Source organism: Canis aureus, chromosome 17 (assembly GCF_053574225.1).
Source record: "Canis aureus isolate CA01 chromosome 17, VMU_Caureus_v.1.0, whole genome shotgun sequence".
Classification (NCBI taxonomy): domain Eukaryota; kingdom Metazoa; phylum Chordata; class Mammalia; order Carnivora; family Canidae; genus Canis; species Canis aureus.
Window position 1 is genome coordinate 15,237,849 of NC_135627.1, and position 23,160 is coordinate 15,261,008.

Genomic DNA, 23,160 nt, shown 5'->3' on the forward strand with positions numbered 1-23,160 from the left:
TCTTGATCTTGGGGTCATAAGTTCAAGCCCCATCATGGGTATAGAGATTACTTAAATAAAACGTAAGTGCTTACTTCAGCAGCACGAATAATAAAATTGGAAGGATACAGAGAAGATAAACATGGCCCCTGCATAAGGATGACATACTAATTCGTGAAGCATTCCGTATTAAAAAAAAAAAACCCAAAGCCCACATCCATTAAAAGAAAAGTTCCAGACATTATCCACAGTTACAAGATAAGTCATTATCTGAATATTTTGGGGTCCATTACTATTTGTTGTGCTTCACTGACCTCCTCTTATCTGATTATGAAAGAAAAGCAGGTGGAAAGAGAGAAGTTTGGAGTATTGCACTGACATATCAGAGAAGTAGCTGTGTGTGTGTGTGTATCAAAGAAATAAAGAGATGGAAGTAAAAGGAAAACAAGAGTGACAAGTAGTAATAAAGGAAGATGTTCTCTATCTTTTTCAAAGATTTATTTATTTTAGAGAGAGGGGGCACAGAGGGAAAGAGTCTCAAGCAAGACTCCCTGAAGTCCCCACAATGTGGGGCTCAACCCCACAACCCTGAGATAATGACCTGAGCTGAAATCAAGAGTCGGACATTCAACTGACTGAGCCACCCAAGAGCCCTAGATGTTTTTCTCTTTAAAACATTGATTGGGAGGGAAAGAGAAGGGTAGGTGATGATGAAGAGGCTTTTTCAGATGAGCTTGTATGTATGTGTGGAATGAGAAGAGATGCAGGACCACAGACCAACTTCTACCTCACTGGGCCGCTTCAGCCCTTTGTCTCAGGTATAGAGATTTATAGCATTGGAGAGCTAATGCATCTAAGGAGCAGTAGTTCGTATTTGGGGAAATGAGGAAAAGGGAGAACACAATGACTGAATTAAGGATTAGTGCCATGTTAGCACGACCAGTTCCCTCTTAATTTTTTTTCCTTTAGAGCCAATTGTCCAAGTTTTGGAAAAGAAACTTGTAGCCAGTGTAAGAAGTGAGGACTTACCACCATGAGATGCTCAAATAGCCCATATGGGTTCACTCAATTCTTGCTTCTATTCTGAGCACAGTATTATTCCTTCATGGAAATAATTCAAAAGGTACTTACTGGGGGGCTATTGGGCTCTAGACATCCTTTCCCATGTTGTAGATAAGGTGAACGAAATAGAACAAGATCTCCACCCACATAGAGCTTACCTTCTGCTGGAGGAGGCAAGAATAAGGCAAGAGGAATGGTTAGTCTATCAGAAGATGTATGCTAAGGAGAAAGAAATTAAGCCAGTAGGGAGTGGGGGTGTTCTACCCAAGTGTGTGTTGGGGGGAGATTGGTTTTTAAACTTTAGGTGGCCAGAGGAGCCTTCCCTGGGAAGAGGACTTTGGAGTAGAGACCTGAAAGAGGGGACTAGCCATGTGGCTAGTTTTCTGGGGAGCACTCCCAAAGCAGGAAACACATCTGACTTGTCTGAGCCACACTGGAGGGGCCAGTGTGGCTGGAGCAGAGGAGATGAAGGAGAACATAGTGGAAGATAATAACAGAGAGGGAAGAGGGTCTGTGTATGTGGCCCTGTATGCCCATGTGTGTGTCTGAGTGTCTCTGCATGTGCTTATCTGTGTGTTCATGTGTCTTTATGGGTCTGAGTGCGTCCATGCATCTTTATGTGTTTGAGGGTATATATATATGTGTGGGGTGCACATATGTGTCAGCAGTCGGTGGAGGGCTCTGTAAGTCCTAATATTGACTTTGGCTTTTACTCAGTACACTGGCAGGTTTTCTGAGAAGAGGTATCCAATTTAGGTTTTGGGATCACTCAGAATAGGGTGTTTAGGAACAAGGATACCAGCTGGGATGCTAGCCCCACGATCTAGCTGAATGACAATGGTGGCTCTGATGAAGCTGGTAGAAGTGCGGTGGTGAGAGATGGTCAGATTTTGCATTTGGGATCTCTTTTGAGGGTAGAACTGACAAGATTTGCTGATGACTGGCTGTCAAGTATGAGGGGGAAAGAGAAGCCAAGGAAGACATCAGGGTTTTGGCCTCCGCCACTGGAAAGGTGGGCTTGTTTCCTGCCTTGAGGAAAACTCTCGATGATCGATGATCGGGTTTAGGGGTAGAAAGGAGAGTTCAGGGCAGCTTGGGTGGCTCAGCAGTTTAGCACCGCCTTCAGCCCAGGGTGTGATCCTGGAGACCTGGGATCGAGTCCCACATCGGGCTCCCTGCATGGAGTCTGCTTCTCCCTCTGCCTATGTCTCTGCCTCTCTCTCTCTGTGTCTCATGAATAAATAAAATCTTAAAAAAAAAAAAAAAGAAAAAAGAAATGAGAGTTCAGCTTTAGACACCTTGAGTTAGAATGCCCAGTAGACCTCCAGGAGAAGAGCCAAGTAGGCAGTTGCATCTACAAGTCCAGAGTTCAGGGCACAGCTTCAAGCTTATAAAGTATGCTCTGGAGCCATCTGTGGTCAGGTGGCATTTCAACCATGAAGCTAGCCCAATCCTCTCAGGCGGAGGGTAGATGGGAAAGACATATTTTAGGAGTTGAGGACAATCCGACAAAAGACATTGGGAAGGCACAGCCATCCAGGTGGGAGAAGACCCAGGGCAGACTCTGGAAGCCCCATGAATAAATTTTTTTGAAGAAGTAGAGTGATTAATAGTGTCACATACTGCTGAGGGGACAAGCAGATGACAAACTGAAGGAGGAAGACCTCCTTGACAGAGTGGTTCTGTGGAGACGGTGGTGCACACACCAGATGGGAGTAGGGTCAGTGGAGGATCGGAGGAGAGCAGGAAAGGTAAGCAGCTCCTTAAAGAGGAGAGAAATGGTGGCCGGGGCTAGAAGGAAAGTGCATCATGGGGCACATGGGTGGCTCAGTGGGTGAGTGGCTGCCGCCTTTGCTTCAGGGAATGATCCCGGAATTGAGTCCCACCTCAGACTCCCCGTGGGGAGCTTGCCTCTCTTCTGCCTGTGTCTCTGCCTCTCTGTGTCTCTCATGAATGAATAAATAAAATCTTTTTTTAAAAAAGGTAAATTTGAAAAATTATCCAAGTTTACTGCAGAAGAAAAAAATCTGAACAATAGTTTTACTATTTAGAAGTTGAAAACTGTCATATTTAATACAGGTTCTCCTCAATGATATATCTGTGCTGATAAAATACTTATGAGTATATTACTAGGAGGTTTTTGTTTCAGGTTCATGCAGAGTCATCTTTATAAATGACTTTTGAATGGTAACATGAAAAGAAAGGAATAGAACTGTATGCTGATAATACAGTAGACAGACACACCTCTTTTCGTGGTTCAAAGCAATAGCTGTTTCTATGTTTGATTTAAGGTTTGTAAAGAATTAATAAAAAGATCTAAAGAACAAAGTTGATGTCATGTTTTGCCTGCGATTATTACAAACTGCCACACCTCTAGGATTTGAGACATAAATCTTTCTGACAAACAAATATGACCTAAGTCAACTACTTCCCCACCATACAATTCATCCACATATGTAATCCTATAGAGTTAAGCAATGTTTTGTTTTCTAATCAAAACATTATGTGAAAGATTATATTGTAATTTTTTGACACAGTAAATAAAGCAGCAAATGAAATTTGGTTAAGCAAACTGAATGATATTCTCTTTGTTAGTTTCTGGATTTTATGTACTATAGAGGAGAAACGCAATAAAATACCATTATCTTCATGTTAATTTCCAAATAAGATGGGTAGGATCAAATAAATTAAAGCCCCAATGTTACAGAACTGTGTATACAGTATTATGGGCATTTGATAAATAGTCATTGAATTTAATTTATTGGTCAAAAAGGATGACTTACAATTATCAGATGGAATGCTAAGCATACTCTCAAAAACTATCTGTAAATGTCTACATTTTTATTCTTTCAAGTACATAATCTTTAAATGAAGAGAAAGTCCTATTCTTTCAAATTTTAATCTTGTAACAAATATGGGGCCTTAGTTTACACTTCAAATGATCAAATTAATCCTCAAAGAATTGCTCTTTTAGTCTCTTAAAACCCATTTGTATATACATATATAAATAATATATTTGTCACTAAGAATTTTTTTTCTATAGATGGTTTGGGATCACACAATATGAATTTAGGAAAATGTATGTTTTTTCATTTGTTTTGCTGTTTTTGTTTTAGTAATTTCTACATCCAACATGGAGCTCAAACTCACAACCCTGAGATCAAGAGTCAACATACCTGGGGTGCCTGGCTAGCTTAGTCTGCAGAGCATGTGACTATTGATCTCAGGGTTCTAAATTCAAGCCCCACATTGAACTTAAAACCTTGCTTAAAAAACTTAAAAAATAATAATAAAAGAAATAAATAAAAATTAAAAAATCTTGGGTGGCTCAGTCCATTAAGCATCAGCATTTGCCTGGGATGGAGCCCTGCATCAGGCTCCCTGCTCAGTGGGGAGTCTGCTTGTCCCTCCTTGCTCTCCCTGCTTGTGCTCTCTTTCTCTCTCTCTCTCTCTCTCTCTCTCTGTGTGTGTGTAAAATAAAATCTTAAAAAACTCTGACTTTTAAAGTATATACATTCATATTCTAAATCAAATAATCCTTGTATATATGAAATAATGGAGTTTGAATACAATCACCTCCTCCTGCCCTAATTCCTATTAGTAGCAAACAGAATATCATTTTTATGTATAAAAATAGTCAATGCAGGGTTATTTTGTTTTGTCTTGTTTTTATCATTACACTTGAGAGCAATGTTTGGAAATAAATAGCCGTGGACTGGCATTTACAGGACCTGGCATCCAGTTCTAGTTCTGTCAGTATTTTGTTCATTTACATTTACCTTGGCCCATTGTGAATGGGTTGAAGAGGTTCTGTAGAATTACGCCTGGCTCTAAATCGAAGGAGGAAATAAAAAATCCAGTAGAATATTGTTTCTTCCTCCCCTTCAGTGTCGACAAAGGGAAAACAAGAAGGAATGGAAGAGACAATGGAATAGAGGAATAGGAGAGAAAGAAGGATTCAAACGAACACAAATGACTAGAGTGTGACGCAATCGTGGTCCACACTGGGAACCGGCAGGAGAGTTAGAATCACGGAGAAACCTTCCTCACCATTCCAGAGATTTACCCTTCATTCTCGAATTTCGCTTACATTTGCTAATCCTTACCCCAGCTGCCCTACTCCTTCCTACTTATGGTCTCTTGCTTATATTTGCCTCTTTTAACTGGAAGCAAAGAACAGTAGCCTACAGCCTGGTCTTTCCAAATTCCTCCCTGTCCCCAAGTGTTAGGAAGGAAAGGCAGAGTGAGTTTCAGTTTTATGGGCAAACAGCCTGATTCCCTTCAATCTATTCTAGGGCATAGTGTCAATGTTTATTCTCATGGCTGGAATTAAACAATTTGTAGAAGGTCCCACAGCAGGTTAATGCTGGAGCCAGGTTTATCATGCACAGCTGCTGAGTTCTCATTGTGCATGTGTGGCCACAGGGCCACAAGGCTGTTCCACGTGGTATTCCAAATCTCACACTTTTCAACTGCAAGTAACTTCCTATGCCCGTGGTTGTGAGCAAGTTTTATTAAACATAACACATTCAAAAGAGCCTAAGTGTCAGAACCTCTAAGCATTATTTAAAAAAAAAAAAAAAAAAGATTGAGAGAAAACCTCCAAACTTTATTTTTTTTATTTTATAACCTCCAAACTTTAAAAGGACTGCATAGTTATTTAAGTTCTAAACAGTGTCATAGGTAGTAAATGGATATTGTCAGTGTCCATGAAAGAAGCAATATGCAAAAAAAAAAAAAAAAGCAATATGCCAACAAACATGAAATTTAACTAAATTACTCAAGCTCTTAAGTTAGAGGTTTGATGATATTTTTATAGGTAACAAAGGAAGCCAACTTTAAGAATTAATATCATTTCTCATTCAAGAGCACTAGCCAACACCTGATTTTTGTTCAGCTTTTTCTAATATTTTCAAATATGCCATGTGTTTCCTATCTAATCCAGACTAATAACTGAGAGGTAGTCTTTTGTAACTTAATATATATCCTTCTGGATTTCAGTGGTAGACCGTTCTTAAAGGTAAATGTCTTTTTTGTTGTTTTTAAATATTTTATTTATATATTCATGAGAGACACAGAGAAAGAGGCAGAGACATAGGCAGAGGGAGAAGCAGGCTCCCCATGTGGGACTCAATCCCAGGACATGGGGATCATGACCTGAGCTGAAGGCAGACAACTACTGAGCCACCCAGGCTCCCCAAAGGTAAATGTTTGTTAAAGGATCAAGATTATCCTTTGAAAGCTGAATAGGAACCAAAAGAATCGTTAAGCATTTAAGCTCGAAATAATGAGCATCTTGTTATTTTCAGTTTTCCTTAAAAAAAAAAAAAAAAGTGTGTAAGTGTTGTCATGACAATATTCTGGAAAGGTAGAAAATACAACATCAATAAGAAATTAAGCTTTTATTACCCATTTACCTTTATATATTTTTACACCTTTATATAATGCAACAGCCTTCTTCTGGATGCACACTTATGACTAATTTTTTAAACTTTTATTATAAAATTAGATTTTTTAAAACAAATTGATTTCAGCATATGAGTTTTATATCAGTGAATGTGGATGCCTTTTAGAGTCATATACCAACTGGGAAATGGTCATTTCAGAGAAGACATATTGAAAAAATGCTGTATTCCCAAATGTTTCAATATAAATATTGAATGGAAAAACAGATTCAAAATCCAGTCCTATCACCAGCCCCCTCAGGCTCTCTTCTGTATTGTTGTAGGCTGTGTTTGTGTCTTTGACTCCTTCATACCTTCCACTCTGACATAGCTGTCCTTAAACATTTTTGGTGGTTGATTGATGTGGTTTCTATTATTGAAAAGCAAGAGAAATTTTCAGATATGTAACAAAATTTGGCATCATTCAGCAAGTTGAGTATTTAAAAAACATCTTTTTGGTGGAGGCTATAGAGAATGAAATCTAAGGGGGGTAAGGGTGTTGCCATAAGGGGTACAACAGAACAAGGATGTTGGCTATAGCAGGGGCAAAGGAAAAGGAGGAGTCATGGGCTCCCCAAATCCAGAAAAGAACTGATCTGGACTGTGCCCTAAAGAAGAAATTAGATATGAGATTCACAAAAAGAGGAAGCTGGACGAGATGCAGCATGGGAATCTCCAGGTGAGTACACATATCAACCTTGTCATTGGATGATGTGCATAATGAAGGAAGTTTTGGCCAGACACAAGCAGAACTCAATGTGATAAATTATAACTCTGATCATATAAGAAGAGTAGGTATGAGCACTTGGTAATTCTTGGAAATAATTTAGCAATGGGTCTTAGATTTATAATTAAATTAAAACTGGAAATAATGCTTGGTTCTTGTTGTCATGTGGTTCCTTATCCACATGCAGTTCTTCTTGGCAAGGTCATTGGTGCATAAATAGGGACCATAAATTTAGATTTTGCTCTCATTTTGTGCTACTTGCATGTTGTCACTGGAGGATATAGTTGTTTGGGTCCTCATTAGTAGTCCTCAGTGTCCAATCAATTCACAAAAAAAGTTTCATTGATTCTCTACTCATAGTTGGTTTCATTTTGAGGGCTGGAAGCCAATCAAAATGGTGAGGTTTCCCCCAAATACATGTTCATTGTTACTTCCACCAGCAGATTACTAGTTAGGTACCATAGAGAAGCTGTATTTTCTATAACTGTAGAAGCAAGAGTAAGCTAATAAATGCATGGGATTTTCAGATTTGGAAGCACCATCTGGGGAGTGAAGTTCTGCCTTAATCTATACATCTCAGGTACAGAATTTGGCTAAGTGGATTTCTGTTAAACTGTGAACTTTAGCACACCTTTGCTATATCACTTCCCTGAGAAAATATATCCAAGTCATGGTGAGATTCAACCTAAAGTAAGAACTGAGGTCAGAACTCACATTATCCCCTCCATTCAGCAGTCGTAGGGCTTCTTGTATGTGAGAACAGCTATACATACTGAGTATTTAAAATATGAACAATTCCAGCTGTGATCAAAACAAAACAAAACAAAACCCTCCTGATTAGCTATTAACCACTCACAAACAAGGTCTGAACTGTATTACTTCCCTAATTGTTCTTTGAACCATGGTAAAATGGAAACACCCTAAAATTAGAAGATTGCAAACAAACTGGGTTTTTAAAATCCCACTTAATGTTTAATTTTAAAATGCCTATCTTAATTTGATTTGGCTACCCAAAATAGAAAAATGTTGGCTCCAACTTAGTCTGGCTCTTCTCTGAAACTACTCTTGAAGATGCAAAAGACTCTTAATTAGCGCTCGCACAATGGGATTTAATTCATATGCATATGCCACAGAAATAATGTTTCTGCATTAAATTACAGCAGCTGTGAAATTTAACTACTACTAGGAGCCAGCAAATTTTGTGATATATATATTTCATGAGAAATCTGCGCCCTCTTTTGGATAAAAATTGTCAAGACAGTTAAATGTGAACAACAACAAAAAAAACCGTACTCAATGGCTTAAAAATAAACACAGTCTTGTTTTAAAGACCGTGGGAAAGAAAGAGAAAGAACAGATGTTAAAGACATGGTAAAAACAATATTAGCAGAGCTGCAAGGCAAAGATTTTGCACTGCGAGGCAAAAATGGCTATATGAAGAACCCAGAGCTAAGAATCCATAGTTTCTTTTTAAATCAAAATGTGTCAGGGATTTTGCCCTATGTTAAATTACAAAGTAATGTTCATTACCATCAGTCTTCTCTAGAAAACAGTGGCAAGCATTTATCTTCCTCCTGAGACTACAATATTTGTATGGGTAGGGACAAATAATTCTTTGGGTGATCTTTCTGCCTGGATGAAGCAGAGCTCAAGGAGTTGTTTCTTTCAGATTTAGAGAAATATACAAATATATTTAAAAGAGACCATGGGGGAGGAGAGATTTTGAAAATTTTGTTCATTTTTCTTTTTTTCAACCAAGCATCTCAGTGGAGTTGTCTGTTGTCATGATCTCTCTCCACCATCCCATTGACTTCTCAAGCCAGTGCAATGCAGTTTCCTACTTTTCTCTCTCCAGTGAAACACCACAAGCCAAGGGGACAAGTAGCTTCATGCTATGGGATTCAGTAGATATTTTCATTCCTTACGTTGCTTGACCTTTCTGCACATTTTGACACAGTTGCCCAATTCTTCCTTTGTGAAATACTTTCTTCCTTTGGTCTCTACGACTCTCTTCTCACTTCTGTTTCTCTGCCTATCCATGGTTCTTCGTCTATCTCCTGCTTATCAGCTGGCATCCCCAGCATTCTGTGCTTGGCACTTTTCCCTTTTCATGTCACACCCTTTCTCTAGGCAAACTAGTGGCTTCAAAATAGAATTCCCTGACCCAGTCCTGACTCCCAGTCCCTGTTGAACACCTTTCTCTTGGGAGCTCATAGGGACTGCAAACTTACTGTGTCCAAAAGCAAATCTCTGCTTCCCACCTCCCTCTTCTCCCTTCATATATTCTCTGTCCCAACTCATAGATGATATTTGTCTACCACTCTCTCCAGCAAGTCATGATTTTTTTTATTTTTTTTTAAGGATTTATTTATTTATCTGAGAAAGAGGGGGAAGGAGGGGCGGGCAGTGCTTGATCTCACAGCCTGAGATCATGACCTAAGCCAAAATCAAAAGCCAGACACTTAACCCACTGAGGCACCCAGGCACCCCAGTCATGATTCATTATGAGTCCTGATGGACCCCTCACTTCTCTGTACTCCACATCACCCCATCTGGTTGACTCTATTCCTAAACCAGCTCTTGAATCATTCTCACCTCTCCAGGCCCACATTACTCTTCTTGATTCTGGCCTTCATCACCTCTTCTATGACTATCACAGCGGCTTCCTAAATGGTCTCCCTGCCTCTCATCTCACCCCTCAAAGCCATCTATCATATGAATCCCCAGGTGGACTTTCCTAAAAGATAAATCTGATGGTTTCTCTTTTAAAGCCCTTTACTGGTTCTCTAGCACCCACAGTGTGAAATCCATGTATTTTATCATGACATACAACACACCCCAGGATCTGCTGCCCATTTCCTGCTACACCTGACTTTGGATACTCACTCTGTTGGGATTATACCAAAACCACTTCAGTGTTCCTGTGCCCAGATTGTCTTGTTTTCTTAATCTCTCTGGAGAATGGCTTTTCATTAACTTTTTAAGATTTTATTTATTTATTCATGAGAGACAGACACACGGGGTGGGGGTGGGGGGCAGAGACACAGGCAGAGGGAGAAGCAGGCTCCATGCAGGAGCCTAACGTGGGACTCGATCCGGGGTCTCCAGGATCACACCCTAGGCTGAAGGTGGCGCTAAACCGCTGAGCCACCTGGGCTGCCCTCATTAACTTTTTAAACAAAACAGCCCTCCTCCCCCACCAAAAAAACAAAAACAAAAACAAAAAAAACCAAAAAGACAAAACAAAGCAAAACAAAAAAACTCTCCTCTTTCAGCAGGCCAGGTGTGAGAGCTACTCTCCATTCTTCTTGGTAGTATGCTTCCATTGTTGCATCTAGTACACAGAATTGAAGTTTTTACCTATTTTTCAACTGGACAGTAAGCTATTTGAGAGTAAACATAGAATCTGATTCATCCTCACTGTGGTTTTTATTGTAACCATATTGGCTACCATTCTTTGAATGCCAAGAGAAAAAAAACATAAGGTTTGAAAATATTAAGTGAACTGCTCAAAGCCATGTACCCAGTTAGTTGCAGCATTGTGACTTAATCCTGGGTTTTTTAGGTCTAAAATCTGTGCTCTTGGGATCCCTGGGTGGCACAGCGGTTTGGCGCCTGCCTTTGGCCCAGGGCGCGATCCTGGAGACCCGGGATCGAATCCCACATCGGGCTCCCTGCATGGAGCCCGCTTCTCTCTCTGCCTGTGTCTCTGCCTCTCTCTCTCTCTCTGTGACTATCATGAATAAATAAATAAAATCTTTAAAAAAAAAATTTTTTTTTAAATCTGTGCTCTTTTTAAAATAATGCACTACAAATTGGAGGTTTCCTGGTAATACTGCTAGTACCAATAATAAGTATTATATTATCATGAATCACGAATTCTAAAATGCTATATATAATGATCAGTTTCTGAAGAACTGAGAGTTCAATTCAACAATTTGATATAAGTAGTTCTTTTTAAAAATTTTACTGGGATGCCTGGGTAGCTCAGTGGTTGAGCATCTGCCTTTCAGCTCAGGGCGTGATCCTGGGATCTGGGATCGAGTTCCACATCTGGCTCCCTGTAAGGAGCCTGCTTCTCCCTCTGTATCTCTGCCTCTCTCTCTCCCTCTGTGTGTGTGTGTCTCTCATGAATAAATAAATCTTTAAAAGAAAATTTACTGAAGACATTCATAAGTTTGACATAAATTTGACAGTATAAACAGGTAGACCAGATGACCCAAAATCTCCGTTCCAACCAAAGATTCTGTACTCTATAAATATTTTCCTTCTTTTGGCTTAAAAAAAGTCTTTCATAAATTTTTTTTTATTAATATGGTATCCTGGCGGTAACTCATATGGTTGTAACAATATGGGTATTTTTTTCCCTTTCCTATAGAGAGAAAAAAAAAACAAAAACAAAAAAACAAGAAACCCAACAGTTTCTAGTTTCTATGTATTTTCCTATGTTACCTCCTATATAACAGATGCTGTGAATTGCTAAGGATATGATTGGAATTAAAAAGAAAATACAATTTATTTGTCATAGAGTTTAAAATCCAGCAGAGATTACACATTACTCAAATGATCCCTCCAGTGACCATATAATTATGAGCTGTTTCAAATGCTCACGAATAAAGGACTACAGTACTCTGAAGCTGTAGAAGAACCTGATCTATGCTGTGTCAGGGAGAATGTCTCTGAGGAAGTGAGCTGGGTCTGAGGCTTGATGAATGAGGTGGAATGCTCAGGTGTGGTGTAGGAGGAGAGCCCTGCCAAAACAGCCAGCAGTCTGCATAGGGATTTGTAGGTAGGAGGAGGTCAGAGGGAGGTGAGTGTGGAGGGAGGGGTCACGCTGGGGCTAGACATCAGCATTGCTGGGCCCTGTGTATTTATCCTTCACTTGAATTTCCCCATAGACCTGAACTTTGCTCCATTCTTTGGGGCTACCCAAAGACAGTGTGGCCCATGCAGGTAAGATCTAGGTCTTCCATGTCTCTGTGTCTCATAGAGTGTACAGATTGTGAATGCTCAATGAATTCTTCTTAATTTATTTGACCTAAGATTCTTCCCTTCTACCTTCTTCTAGCTCTATAACTGGAAGACACTCAAAAATACCAACCTGATTTTTTAATGGATTAAGCAAATTAAAAATAGTCTCAGCAAAAAACAATTCTGCAAAATAGTATTAGGAAAGTAGTGCATCTAAAGATCCCTAGAAGACCAATTCTTTCTCTTAAAATCTTTCCTCTACATTTTCTTATGAAAAGGTATAAATATATAGCAACGTTGAAAGAATTTTATAGTGAACATTCATTGCTATGGATTGAATTATGTCCCCTCCTAAAATTTATGTGTTGAGGCCCTTACATTCAATGTGACTATATTTGGAGAAAGGGCTTTTAGGTGGTAATTAAGGTTAAAGAGGTCATAAGAGTGGGCTAAGTATGATAGAATCGGTGGCCTTATAAGAAGAGGAAGGGTGGGCAACCCGGGTGGCTCAGCGGCTTAGTGCTGTCTTCAGCCCAGGGTGTGATCCTGGAGACCCAGGATTGAGTCCTACGTTGGGCTTCCTGCATGGAGCCTGCTTTGTCTTTGCCTCTCTGTTTCTCTCATGAATAAATAAATAAAATCTTAAAAAAAAAAAAAAGAGGAAGAGCATCTCGTGTAAGCACACAGTGAGAAGATGGCCATCAGCAACCCAAGGAGAGAACAACCCTCAGACACTGATCATGCTGGCACCTGATCTTGGACTTCTAGCCTCCAGAACTGTAAGAAAATTTTTGGTTGTTTAGGTTACCCATCTATAGTATTTTCTTATGGCAGCCCAGGCTGATTCATATACCTATATATTGGAGCCACCATCTAGATTCTACCATTAACATTTTACTTACATCTCTCACTATGGTTATTGATTTTTTTTTTTAAGATTTTATTTATTTATTCATGATAGAGAGAGAGAGGCAGAGACACAGGCAGAGGGAGAAGCAGGCTCAATGCAGGGAGCCCGACATGGGACTCAATCCCGGGTCTCCAGGATCATGCCCTGGGCTGAAGGCAGGAGCTAAACCACTGAACCACCCAGGGATTCCCCTGGTTATTGAGTTTTGTGACCAGTTTAAAACAACTTGCCCTCCTCCATGTCATAAAAATGTGCCCCTATAATTTCTTCTAAAGCTTTAGGGTTTTAGCTGTTATATTTAAGCTGATGATGTACCTCTAATTAATGTTGTGTTTGGTGTGAGTTAGGGGTCAGGGGTCAGGGCTCATTTTTCCACACTCTCCAGGTATTTTGGTACCATGTTTAAATTTCCATTAAACTGGGGACACCTGGTGGCTCTGCCTTCTGTGGTTGAGCATCTGCCTTCGGCTCAGGTCATGATCCCAGATTCCTGCAGTTGCAGGCTCTCAATGGTGAGCCTTCTTCTCCCTCTGCCTGTGTCTCTGCCTTTCCCTGTGTGTCTCTCATGAATAAATAAAATTTTTTAAATTCCCATTAGATCGTGTTGGTGCCTTTGCTGGAAATCAAATGCAAGTATGTGCAAGTCTATCTTTTTAAAAAGTATGTCAGTATAGAGCAGTTGATATCCAGAGTTTCTTTCTTAAGGATTATCTCCTTATTTAACCTTTACACACCATACTCTGCATGAGAATTACATAAGGAGTATATAATGGATTCTAATAGCCTATTAGAAAAAATGAGAACTTGTAACTTTGAAGTATGAATCAGCTTCTCTTTCTTTCAAGGATTTTACATTCATATTGATAATTGAATATATTAGAATCCTTTATTTGAAAATGGAGACCTTGAAAGTACAAAATAAAAAACTATGTTACTACTATTATATCCTAATTTGAAATTCATCATTTTAATAAAGACCCATTTCCTCATAATGTAGTCTAAAGTGGTTGAATGACAAGGCATGCTTCTGGGAAGACTTTAGTATACAAACTTAGATAAGTGACTTCCTTCCTTCATTTATTTATTTTGTTTTTGTAAAGAAAGAAATATGAAACAGAAGAAAAAAAACTATCTATGGGGACAAATGTTAACTAGATTTGTAGCAATAATTTCACTCTTGAATAAATGCAGTGGCTAGGGGTGCCAATTCCTGTGACTCAAAAGTCTGCTTATAACTTCTGATTCCTGAAAAACTTAATAGTCTGCTGTTGTCAGGAAACCTTAATGATAATATAACAGTCAGTTAACATATTTTGTATGTTATATACATTATATACTGTATTCTTACAAAATAAGCTAGAGAAAAGAAAACATTATTAGGAGAATCATAAGGGGACACCTGGGTGGCTCAGTCAGTTAAGCATCCAACTCTTGGTTGGTTTCCACCTGGGTCACCATCTCAGGGTCCTGGCATCAAGCTTCACGTCAGGCTCCACCCTCAGCATGGAGTCTGCTTTAGTTTCTCTCCCTCTGCCCCTCCCTCCCCTCACGTGCTCTCTCTAAAATAAATCAGTCAATCAATCTTAAAAAAAAAAAAAAATCATAGGGACCCCTGGGTGGCTCAGTAGTTGAGCATCTGCCTTTGACTCAGGGCATGATCCTGGAGTCCCAGGATTGAGTCCCACATCAGGCTCCCTGCATGGAGCTTGCTTCTCCCTCTGCCTATGTCTCTCCCTCTCTCTGTGTGTCTCTCAATAAATAAATGAAATCTTAAAAATAAAATAAAATTCAAAAGAATCATAAGGGAGGGAAAAGACATTTGTGGTACTATACTGTACTTATTGAAAAATATCTGCATATATGTGGACCTACACAGTTTAAACCCATCCATGCTGCTCAAGGGTTGATTATATTTACAAATATTGAATCATTATGTTGTACACCTGAAACTAGTATAATGTTATATGTCAAATAGAGCTCAATTAAAAAAATAGAAAGAGGGGTGCCTGGATGGCTCAGTCGGTTAAGCATCTGCCTTTGGCTCAGGTCATAATTCCCGGGTCCTGGGATCAAACTCTGCTTCGGGCTCCTTGCTCAGAAGGAAGCCTGCTTCTCCCTCTCCCTGTGTCTGGTGCTCCCCCTACATGTTCTGTCAAATAAAGAGAAAGAAAGAAAAGAAAGAAAGAAAGAAAGTTGTTTTTAGATTGTTCCTACAATACGGTGTTGTAAAGATTAGTGAGTTTCAGGGAAACACTTTTTTTTTTATAGATTTTATTTATTCATGAGAGACCCAGAGAGGGGCAGAGACACAGGCAGAGGGAGAAACAGGCACCATGCAGGGAGCCTGACGCAAGACTCGATTCCGGGACTCCAGGACCACGCCCTGGGCTGAAGGCAGGCACTAAACCGCTGAGCCACCCAGGGATCCCAGGGAAACACTTTAGTAGAACATATAGACAAGACAGTCAAAAAATATATGGTATGAGATCGTTGATAAACACAAGGCGTTTTCATTGAACATCTTCGGTAGCAGGTATCCCTCCTGGTGTAAAGCTTATAACCAGTGTATTAACATTCTCCTTAATGTGATTTGGAGTTTGGTCTCTGCACTAATGAAGGTAGCAAGAACCAAACTACTCCTTTAGATGGACTACACTTGGGTAGGTGAGAGGAACAATGGATGTCAGTCTCAGGGCCTCTGCTAAGCCTGCCAACACAGGTGAATTTGCCTGCTCTTGACTCCGGTAATTCAATAGCTTCTTTCCTTCCGGTAGGGATTGCCTGGCCACTTACAGCCTGCTATGAGTCTTTGTCCCATGCCACTCAAATGTTGTGGTTTAAACACAAAGAATTTTAACATCCTTCACATCCCAAAATAAACAGCAGCTCTGGAAATGTCATAGGGCTTTTGCTGCACAGGAAATGGATTTAAATAATTCATAGGGCATTATGAAAACTTTCTGATGCCCCCTCTTCCCTCTAGTTTCAAGAATAAGCAAGTATGAGTGTTTGGAAATGTGAACCAAATAACGAACTTTCTAGTTGGTGATAGTGTGCATTAAAAATCATTATATGAGTGTAGCCTGGTGTTTTAGTATCTGAAACTTATAAACTGAGTATATATATATATTTTTTTTTTCTTTTTTAAGTATAACAAGCTCAGTGTTTTAGACAATAAAAGGGACTTTCCAAAACAATTATATTGGATTTGACTCTAGGATAATTTGCTACGATTATTAAAAGCAGTACCAAATGATCAGATCTAATAAGCTAGTCTTGAGGGACACCAGTCTTTTGCTAAACCAAGAAACATGTTAAATAGAAAAATATTGAAACAAATAATAGAATAGAATCCTAATTGTATCTATTATTTGTATATCAGCCCTGGGTACAACCTGAGATTTCTGCACAATTCATGCAGAGAAGTAGGGAAAGAAAAAAAAAGATTAGCAGTGTCCTACAAAAGACTTTTGGGGAATGGAAAAGGACCACTCGCGCATGAATGCTGCCTCATGAAGCCAAAAACAATAAGAGTTACAGGAAAGTCAGGTGTCTAAATTATTCCAGCCTGGAGGCAGGCTCACCTAAATGCTAAGAACTTTACTGTGAGGGACTAGGTCCCTATGCCCTTGACAATATAAAAAAAATAACATGTTAATAAGGCTAATGGTTCTTAACAATTCCTTTCAAGTCCTGTTTTCTATGTAACATGGCACATTCTTTGAGAAGAAGCGTGTTTATTCACTTCAATTAGTTGGAAATCTCACTTGCCATGGAAGAAATATTTCAGGAGCTCTGAGGAAAACATTCCTAATCGTTGGAAAAGAAAGTACCTCTGACTTACTGGGTGAAGAAATAAATCCATATGCAAAGCAAGAAGAGATTGTAATAGCATCTACTGAATTTTCTTCTCCTGATTATTTTGACTGTTTTTCAGTTAGGAACATATAGATAATAGCATGGGTCTATGTGATCATAGTCACACAAAAATATGTTAGAAAACACTAGGTGTGGGCAGTCATATCTCACTGAACCAACCAGTTCCACATTCAAGAAGAAAAAAATCTTTGTTTCCAGCTTTGTTTCAAAAAGAAATGAAACATGCCAATGGCCATCAATCAGCCATGTATGTTGGCACCTTTTCTAATTCTCTGAACAATCAATTCATGCTATGTTCAAGCTCTAGAGATCAGTCTGTGTGGTGTCTTAATGACCTAGCTAATTCCTCTCTTTGAGTTACCAACTTGTTGAATGAGCCTTTTTTTTCCTTGCCAACTATCCATTTAATAAAATGGCCTATTAACGCAGTTAAATCTCATTGACTGATTTTGCTATGGTGTGTGTTCTTGTTTCTGCCACCATGACCTCCACACTTGGCTGGTGGGGACATGCTCCCTTTCTTTAGAGTTAGCTTCATATCAATTTGACTGTCAGTCCCTTGGGAGAAGCAAATCATCATATTTATTTCTATTCAGGGGTGACTCGGTGGCTCAGTTGGTTAAGTGTCTGCCTTTGGCTCAGATGATGATCCCAGGACCCTAGGATAGAGCCCCACATTGGGCTCCCTGCTCACTGGGGAGTCTGCTTCTCTCTCTCCCTCTGCTCCTCTCTCTGCTCACGCATTCTCTGTCAAGCAAATAAAATCTTTTTAAAAAAGTTTATTTCTGGGACATCTGTGTGGCTCAGTGGTTGAGCATCTGCCTTTGGCTCAGGACATGACCCTGGGGTCCTGGGATCAAGTCCCCCATTAGGCTCCCCGCAGGGAGCCTGCTTCTCCCTCTATGTCTCTGCCTCTTTATTTATTCACGAGAGACATAGAGAAAATCTTTAAAATAAATGAATTTTATTTCTATTTGTTCTTACTCATTATCAATATGTTATTTGAATTTTATTTTTTACTTAAAAAAATTTTTTTAAAGATTTATTCATGAGAGAGAGAGAGAGAGAGAGGCAGAGACACAGGCAGAGGAAGAAGCAGGCTCCATGCAGAGAGTCCAATGTGGGACTCAATCCCGGGACTCCAGGATTAGGTCGTGGGCCAAAGGCAAGCGCTAAACTGCTGAGCCACCCAGGGATCCCCTGAATGTAATTTTTTAGCAGATGGTTCATTCATCTAGCTCTTGGCTTCTTTTAGCTGATACCCTTTTTTGCTTATACTGTATGTGAAAACCAAGGAATATTTGACACCAAAATGTTTGACTCACTTGCATATAATGGCATTATAAACAGTCACATAGAGGAAGAAAAAAGATTTTGAACAAAGTATGCAAATAAGTACTTCACGTACCCTCCAAACATACCTTTAGATCATAGTACTTGATGACAGAATCAGAAAATCTCCATGTTGCCACTGAACTTAGAAGTTAGTAGCTCAGCATATATTCAATTCAACTATAGCTTATGGGAAAAATCTTCCCTTACAAACACCACATTCCTCTTAGGGTGAAAGGCTGTAATTGGTACTGGATGAAGATGTGCTTTGACTTTGGATACACAGAATTGTGCATGGCTGTAGGGCGATACACATTTGCCACAGACTGGCTGTTTTAGATTAGCACTTGAAACAACAAGGTAGACTGCTGGATAAAGATGATAGACATACATATTTACATTTGCTTCCTCCTGAAACTCCACTAAAAAGTTAACAAGGGTGCGTGGGTGGCTCAGTTGGTTAAGCTCTGACTCTTGGCTTTGGGTCAGGTGAAGCCCTGTGTCAGGCTCCATGCTCAGTAGGGGGTCTGCTTGAGGATTCTCTCTTGTTCCCCTTCTGCCCCTCCCCCACTCTCTTCTTCTCAAATCTTTTTTTTTTTAATGGTAGTAAACAGAATTTTTAAAAATTGCATAAAACCGGGCAGCCCGGGTGGCTCAGCAGGTTAGCACCGCCTTCAGTCCAGGGTGTGATCCTGGAGACCCAGGATGGGGTCCCAGTCAGGCTCCCTGCATGGAGCCTGCTTCCCTCTGCCTGTGTCTCTGCCTCTCTCTCTCTCTCTCTCTCTCTCTGTCTCTCATGAATGAATAAATAAAATAAAAATAAAATAAAAATAAAAAACTGCATAAAACCAACAAGACCAAAGAGGTGGTAGACGAAACAAGAACATAAAATTTTGGAAACTGGAAATAAGATCCACAAATAAGCTGCCTAACAGAGCTGAGACGGTTAAATCTTAAGCTGGCAGTGAGGAAAGCCAAGAAACAACCCAAATTGTATTGTAGAACTGCCCCAATTAGAAGTCCCAGGCATCTTTGGAAGGAGACAGATGTGGGGCTAAAAACAGGAGGAGTAGTTGAAAGTCTATTTAGAAGAAATTTGACACTCATATTTTCTACTCAATCCTACTCAAAGGTTAAATGCAAATGGAGTATGGGATAGTACAGGTACCCAAAGGTAGATGCAGGTCGTCTAGCCAATATTCAGTAAGTTATTCTACAGTCAACAACAACCCAAGAACCTCAGTTGCTTTCAACAATAAAGGTTTATTTCTTGCTCACATTATATGTCACTTTGGATCAACAGACAACTCACAGTATCAAAGAAAATATGTGCAAATCTGATAAGGGTCCAGTATCCAGAATATATTAAGAACACTTACAACACGATAATATAAAGATAAATACCTCAAGTTAGAAATGTACGAAGGACTTAAATAGACATTTCTCCAAAGATAAGTGACCAATAAACACACAAAATGATGCTTGACACCATTAGTCATTAGGAAACGCAAATCAAAACCACAACGAGATACCATTTCATACCCACTAAAAATGGTTGTATTAAAAAAATGGAAAATAGTAAGTATTGGTAAGGATGTGGATTTATTATAATTTTCATGCATGGCTGTTGAGAACCTAAAATGAGGCAGCCACTGTATAAAATAGTATGACAGTCCCCTGAAAAGTTAAACATAGAATTACTGTATGACTTCTCAGTTATTCTCTTAGGAATATACCCAAGAGAACAGAAAACATGTTCATACAAAAACTTGTATACAAATGCTCTTAGCAAATTATTCATAATAGCCAAATGGTGGATACAACCCAAATGTCCACCAACTGATGAATGTAGAGACAACATGTGGTATTGGGAAATTGGGAAGAAAAGAAATTATTGTTATTCACAGATAACATATGACTATCAGTATAGAAAATCCAAGAGAAGACACTTGGGTGACTCAGTGGTTGATAATTTGCCTTTGGCTTGTGATCCCAGAGTCCTGGGATCGAGTCCTGCATCCAGCTCCCCACAGGGAGACTGCTTCTCCCTCTGCCTATGTCTCTGCTTCTGTGTCTTTCATGAATAAATACATAAAATCTTAAAAAAAAAAAAAGAAAAGAAAATCCAAGAGAACCTACAGATAAACTATCAATGCTAATAGGAGTGTTAAACAAGTTTGTTGAAAAAAAAAAAAACAAGTTTGTTGAATCCAAAGTCAACATAGAAAAATTAAATTTCTATGTAAATGCAGCTAGCAGTTAAAAAAATTTTTCTTTTCAGGGCACCTGGGTGGCTCAATCAGTTAAGCATCTGTCTTTGGCTCAGGTCCTGATTCCAGGGTCCTGGGATGGAGCCCCTCAGAGCATCAGGCTCCCTGCTCTCTGGGGAGTCTGCTTCTCCCTCTGCTTCCCTCCCTCCCACTCTAGTGCTCTCTGTCAAATGTTTTTAAAGATTATTTTTTTCCACTAAAAAAAGAATTAAAAATATCAAGAGATTAGAATTTTAAGAGATATGTTCAAGATCTTTTTGCAGAGAGCCTTAAAATATTGAATGAAATTAAAGATTAAAATAAAATATATTATCAGCCTTGTCCTCACTTTATATGGGACCTGGGGCAAGAACACAAAGGAAGGCCTGAATAATCTATATCTAAATACTTAATTATAAATATAGCCAACAAATGACAAATAAAACAATCTATTTTCCTACATTGATGAATATATCATCATAACTACCCGGAAAGTCAGATTTGAATTTTGAGATTTATACTCTTCAGAATTCTGTGCTGGGATGTAGCCCCTGGCTCACAGCCAGAGGCATTCCCTAATCTCACTTTTCTTTCTATCCCTTGCTCCATTTTATACTACCAGGAGGGGACATTCATATGCATATGTGGACACACCAATCCACACACCCAAGCTCCATCCATATCACCTGCACCCCTGACAACCACTTGGCCATCCTTTATAATCCTCAGGAATGAGGGTATATGATTTCTCCGCCTTTAGGAGGAGACCCTAGGGAAGAAGGCGGTGGTCCTACAAGTGAGTGTGAAGCCATTTCGGTAGGAAATTTCAGGATCCTGATACCCAGATTATAGTCTAGAGGAAGGGAGTGATGACTCTGAGCGACATATCCCATTGACTAAATAGACTCTCAATTCCATGGGAAAGGGGCACAATCCACAGAAGGCGGGAAATTGGGGTCCATGGCAGAGGCCTCATTTACTTGAGTCTGAGGACAAAAGGAAACGTAGATAAAATTCAATGTCCTTATAACCTGCAGCCCACTGACAAAGATTTGGGGCAGGTAGAGTATAACACTCCTCCAGGAAACTCCCAAAGGTCTTAATATTAATGCCTTGCTAGTGGGGTGGCGGGGAGAGCTACCTTAGCTTGACAATAGCAAGGCCTCCAGTATCCTGGGAGTCTTCTTTAGCATATGAAAATCCTTTTGGAACTTCTCCCAACCCCAAAGGATATAATTTGTAGTTATAAAAAGTATATAATTTGGATCCCTGGGTGGCTCAGCGGTTTAGTGCCGCCTTCGGCCCAGGTCATGATCCCAGACTCCTGGGATGGAGTCCCACATCGGGCTCCCTGCGTGGAGCCTGCTTCTCCTTCTGCTTGTGTCTCTGCCTCTCTCTGTGTCTTCCATGACTAAATAAAATCTTTTAAAAAAGTATATAATTTGAGTTACACCTCACAATCCTGGGACAGTAGCTCTTTCTGCCCATGGGTCCTGTCTCTGTGCTTTAATAAAACCACATTTTTGCACCAAAGACATCTTGAAAATTCTTTCTTAGCCATTGGCTCTGGACCCCAACACTGCTCCAAAAACACATCAGATAGATGGATGGATGGATAGATAGACAGATTCTTGATGTTAAATAGCAAATCTTTCAATAAATGCTGCTGGGACAATAGGATATCCATATGAAAAAATGAAATAGCTTTCCATATCACATGGCACACAAACAATTCCAAGGGGATTGTGTGCTTTACGTGAATGGCAAAACAATCCAGAATGCGGGATGTTCTACAAGACAAATGGCCTGGTCTCTTCAACAAAGAAATGCCATTTAAAACAAAACAAAACAAAAAGTACAAGAGAAACCAACGAATACAATTTTAAAAAACTTTGAGAGTCAACCAAATGCAGCTTGTGGACTTGTTTGGATCCTGTTATATATGAAAATGGCATCAGGGTGAGGAGGAGGAGGAGGAGGAGGAGGAGGAGGAGGAGGAGGAGGAGGAGGAGGAGGAGGAGGAGGAGGAGGAGAAGGAGGAGAAGGAGGAGAAGGAGGAGAAGGAGGAGAAGGAGGAGAAGGAGGAGAAGGAGGAGAAGGAGGAGAAGGAGGAGAAGGAGGAGAAGGAGGAGAAGGAGGAGAAGGAGGAGAAGGAGGAGAAGGAGGAGAAGGAGGAGAAGGAGGAGAAGGAGGAGAAGGAGGAGAAGGAGGAGAAGGAGGAGAAGGAGGAGAAGGAGGAGAAGGAGGAGAAGGAGGAGAAGGAGAAGAAGGAGACTAACTTTTTTAGAAGCTAAAATAAAATGGTAGCACAGTTCTGTATAATTGTATTGAATCATAAGCCCAAACTAGGTCAAAATAATTCCAAAAGACCTTACCACCCCCAGCTTTTCCAAATCTTCAAAGGCCTGAGGCTAACCTACAGCACCCAGCCTTCCTCTGCAGAGGAAGATGTCTTACAAAATAAGAGGAACTTTGCAGTTAATAGTTCTTGAGGAATTAGTTTTTTAATTTCGAGCCAAATGCTTCTGTAGTCTGGGAAGCTTAAAGTTCTGGCGTTTACTACTGAGATTAAAGGAAATCTTTGGAGATGTGGCTGTCACTGGAACA

The 23,160-nt window shown here is 39.8% G+C and overlaps 1 protein-coding gene and 1 non-coding gene across 3 annotated transcripts in view; one reads left to right on the forward strand and one right to left on the reverse strand.

The window, feature by feature from the left end:
• CLDN10 (claudin 10) overlaps positions 1-23,160 on the reverse strand; it is a 127,109-nt gene that overhangs the window by 33,582 nt on the left and 70,367 nt on the right. The gene's annotated exons all lie outside the window — the stretch shown is intronic.
• Positions 67-173, forward strand: LOC144288189 (U6 spliceosomal RNA). Its single transcript, XR_013356163.1, has one exon. It is a non-coding gene; the product is annotated as a U6 spliceosomal RNA (small nuclear RNA).